The sequence below is a fragment of the Glycine soja genome, chromosome 9, assembly GCF_004193775.1.
Source record: "Glycine soja cultivar W05 chromosome 9, ASM419377v2, whole genome shotgun sequence".
In the NCBI taxonomy this organism is placed as follows: domain Eukaryota; kingdom Viridiplantae; phylum Streptophyta; class Magnoliopsida; order Fabales; family Fabaceae; genus Glycine; species Glycine soja.
The window spans coordinates 26,895,577-26,900,729 of NC_041010.1; positions in this window are offsets into that span (position 1 = coordinate 26,895,577).

Here is a 5,153-nt window from a genome sequence, read left to right on the forward strand (position 1 = left end):
AAAACCACTTCCAAGTGATCTAGTTTTCAAGTCAGTTGCATAATACACCTTCAAAAACAACAAAATAATATAGGTCGAAGTAACATTAGCTTCAAAACCTAATTTGGCAGTGAAAATTATAAGTACCTCAATAGTTGCATAAAACACATGTGCTTCATCGACTATATATAGGTCGACATGCATCAACTGGATCCCATTTGGCTGATATGTGCAACATGACAACAATATTCAATCCATTTTTAAATCAATTTTTCTTTTGAATATCCTAACTGATATGTATAGGAAATATTTTTAAAAGATTAAAATTAGTATCTGACTTTATTGAGTATACCAAGACACATTCATAGCATAGTAGATCATGCTGGTATATAAGGTATCAACAGTGTATGCCATGATACATATTTTAAGTTTGATTGAAACCTTAAGTAGCAATATTGACTCATTAGTGCACACAACACAAACATTCAATTTAAAATGAATAATTTGAATAGGTCACAAGAGAAGAAATATCATATTGTTACTCTATTAAAGCATTACCTGTCGACTTCCTTCCACAGCTGATCGAGCAACAGGAAGGTAAGGATTAGTATAGTCTCTGGAGAAAGAAAAATGATCAATTAAAAATTGAAAGTTTACTATTATCAGACAAAAAAAGGCTTAAAGCTAATATGAAGGATGAGATATACAACCAGTCTCCAAGACAAAGAATAAACGAAAAACCAATAGAAAAGGAAAGATTATTGGTAAATAAACTAAAAACTTGCACAAGTGAATAATAAACTTTCAAGATGATATTGCTAAGGTGAATCTTAATAATGGAACACAAATAAAAATTTCAGCATATAGGTGAGGAAATTCGTCACTCACTTAACCTAAAAACTTGCAAGGTTAACAAACAAAATCGTTATAGGACTTAAATACCAATAGGCAGGATAAAGTAAAAGAAACAAATTCGTCACTCACTCTTTTGTTATTCTTAATTATCTTCACCTGTATATAATTGGGCCAAAAGGGAAAAAGAAAAACAAAGCAGGATAAATTAAAAGAGAAAAAGGGGAATGATGAGCAAAAAATAGAAAGTGTAACGAAGTAGTGAGTAATTTTGAAAGCAAGTAAAGGATAAAATAATTTTGATAAAATGTGAAGATTAAAAGAATTTATTCTCCTCATATATTGACAATATTGTTATAGATGATTTAGATATGTTGTCATTTTTTATATAATTGAATTATAGATGATTTTTAAATAATGCGTGATCTTACACAACTTGAGTAAGATTGTCTTGCATAAAAATAATTGCGATCACTATTAAAAAAATAATTGATATTATCAATCAACATACATGATAAAGAATTTCATTTGATTAAAATATATTTTATTTTATGAATGATATTATATATTTATTAGTGTTTTATTTCTTATACTAAATAAATGTATTATTAAAAACATAAATAATTTCAGATAGATAAATATTTTAAAAATGGCACATAAAATGAAAAGAAGACAGTGACAAATATAGAAGGAAAAAAAAGCAGTTATCTCTAAATAAAGAAAACACAACATCCTAGATTCACCTTGAAAACAAAGTAAATGTGGAACTTAATACGCTATTAATTTCTAAGCCTATAGTTGCCCCTCGAAAAGTCAAAGTCATTGTAATATTATAGGGAATGTCAGATTAAGATGTACGTGGTTCATCCTTTCATTTTCTTGGGAAAACACTTGGAATGTGTAAAGGCAAAACATCAGTAACAGTGTAACACCATAAAGTGACTACACTTTCATATGAACATTACTAAACTTTACCCACATTTATGAAATGATCCATATAAAAATAAAATATTGCTTAGCATATGAAATAAGAGATCTGATTCAGAAAGTTAATGAATCATATTAAGACTTACGCCAAGAACGGATGAAGAGCAACACCTATCAAAGAAAACTTCTTGTGACTATTTTCATTGCCCTAGACAGCATATGAAATCAACAAAAATTTTATACAAGTATTGACAATAAAAACAAGGATGCACAAACCATTCCTCCAAAGATCACTACCTAAAATTATATTAAAAAATGAATTGAAAACAATCAGGTAAAGCTATATACTCTCTCTCTCTATCACTCACTTACTCACACATGACACATATATAACATTCCTTTATCTGACAAAAGTTGGTCAGGATATTTGAAGTTCCTTTCTCATATTGTTGCAAGTGATGTGTACATAACACATGTTCATGGTCTGGTGCTTTCCATATATATGGTATGTCCATACCAAATATTGTAGCCACCAATGAATACAAGGACATACATACAATCCCAACACTAATGAAGAGCTCTAGCTGTCCCAAAGAATGATAGACATATTGATACATAACCTTATAAAAGTAGTATTTAATTAATGACATCAATCATGGATTTGGTAACAACTATTTCAAAAATATATTTGTATGAATAGGCACATTGACACATAACCTCATATGGAGAAAACAACTGCCTTGAAAAGCTTATACTTGAATCAATTGATTTTTGTTATTGTCAAGTTGCATTCACGTGTGACATGTTACAAAGAGTTGCTATGCTATAAGTGGTGTGTTCAAATTCTGTTAAAAAAATTCTAAACTTTTACCCCCTCTATTTCTGATAGCAAGAGCTTAAAATCTACAAAGTTGTTATGCCTAAAATTTACTTGTATGTTGATGTAATCTTCTGTGTCATTGATATATTCTTGCAACTGAAATGAGGGTAAGTATCAAAATAGCAAAGTTTATCACTTAATTAGTACAAAATAGAAATATAGTATTGACAGACCTGTTTGTTCCACAAATTGATGCAATCTTATCCTCCAAGGGCATTGGATAGAAGATTCCAAGAAGATTGGGCCAGAGCTGCTGAATAACGCCCTAGGGTTCTCATGAACCTCATGGTAGATTTATGAGCCCATTGGCCAAGGTTGGGTCCACCTGTCTTTGTAAATATTAGAATAAGTTTTCCTTCTTTTGGGTCTTGTATTTTTGTCATTCTAGTAGTATAGGGTTTTAGCCTTGTATTGCAGGGCATTTTGAGTAGTCTTTGTAGTAGAGACTTTTTTTTTGTATTTTCATGTATGTAGCTAAGCTCTAGCTTCTCAAGGAAGCTTTTTAAGGAAGCTTTCATTTAGTTAGTGACCTAGGCTATAAATAGAAACATGTGTAACACTTGTCATAACTTTGATAAATGTGAAACTTGTGAGACACACTTCAAAATTCAACTTCTCTACCTCTTTTTCTCCTTCAATTTCATGCTTCCTCTCTCTCATTATTTTTCTCCATTGGAGCTTCCTCTCTAAGCTTCTTATCCAAGGCATTCTGTTGGTGGTGAAGCTCCTTATTCCCTAGTGGATGACACCTCTTCCCCTTTATCTTCCACTGCATCTCCATGGTTGAAAATCACCATTGAAAGACCTCGTTGAAGCTCAAAGATTCACCCTCCATAGAAGCTTCTCAAGCAAGTTTCCATTAAGTGGTATCAGAGCACAAGAGCTTCAAGTAGGTTCTCCTCAAACCTCTATTAATTTTCAGCTTTACCTTCTCCTTCATTGTTGTTTCTTCATTTTTCTCCATGTATCTCCTCATATGTCTTGTGCTAAATGTTGTTAACATGATTTTTTAGAATTTCCACCGATTAAACTTGCTATAGAAGCTAGATTTGTTTTTCTATGGTTAAAATTTCTTGTTCTTGTTCTTGAACCATGAATTGTGTTGAGTTTAGGTTCCTTTGAGTTTTGTTTTGCTATTTTTTGTGACTGAAACCTAAACCATAAAATTCTTACACAAAAATTAAAGTAGAAGAAAATCTCCAAAATCTAGAGTGACTTGTTCACCTATTGTAGTTTTGTCATAGAAGTCATGTCTAGTCATGAAACATGTCACATAAGATTCCTTATGTTGTGCTTAATTTTATTTTTTTGTATCTTTGTCTAACTCATGTGTTCATGAGTGTATGAAATTATTTTAGCCTATTAGTTGATTTGAGTCAAATGTTGCATGTTAATTAGTCCTTAACATGTTCATGCAAAATTCTTAGAGAGTCTTTGATTGTGAACCTTTTCTTGAACTTTTAGGTTTCCTTATGATTGTGTCTATTGTGAATTTGAGTTTTGGTGATTGAATTGCTGGCTGAAATTTTGATCCTAAGTGAATATTGAACTCCTAAAACTGTGGTAAACAAGCCTAGTGAGTTCAAAATACATAGAAAGGTTGAAAGTAAGCCTAAGGCAATCAATATACCATGCTTAAAAAATTCGAAGTCTGAAATCGCTGGTGTTGGTAGCTTGAACATACGAACTTGTAAAAATTACTGGAAATTGTCACTGCGAATTTTGAGTTGAAATTTTTACTGAATTTTCTAGACATATGGAAAAAATTAGAAAAAAGAACCAAGTAATTTGGATAAAAGGAAAAAATAAGAAAAATCACACAAGTTGATAAAAAAATCAGTGTCAAGGAAAAAAAAGTGAAGGGGAAGTGTGCTTGTTGTTTTGGCTAAAAATTTGTTCTATAATTGGTGCCTATTTTATACCAATCTTAGTTCTGAAATTTCAATTGAAAATTAGTGTGAAACAAGTGCCAAAACTAGAGGTTTCTTGAGTCTTTTTTTTAGTTTTTTTACTCTACTCTAGAGCCATTCTAGGTTACTCTTTGAGTCCTAGCTTGCTTTTATGTACTTTTCATTGCTTTAATTGTTGAATAGTCCTTGAAAATTTGTCTTGTTAAAACTCTATTGTTTTAGCTTTCATTTCATTTTTTGGTTTTTGGTTATTGCTTGTTTGTTTGTTTCCTTGTTCGTGAGTTTTCATATAGGAAATTGGAAAGGAGGATTGGTGCCATCCCTTGAAGAATTTGAGTCAAGAAGCAAGGGGCCAACCATCTTAAGAGCTATTAGACTAAGTAGCACTCCAAATTGAGTGAAACACCAAAGAGAGAACAACCACCAAAATTGATGACTTTTTTTTGTAACTTTGTAATTGGTATTTTACTTACCTTCATTGCTTTCAAATTTTGTAAACAAAAGGTGTTTCATTGGAAATGTGTTGGGAGCCTCCAATAGGTTACCAAACATCCATTTGTGTATAATAATTTTAGACAATTTTCCCTTAGGATAGTGAGTATTTT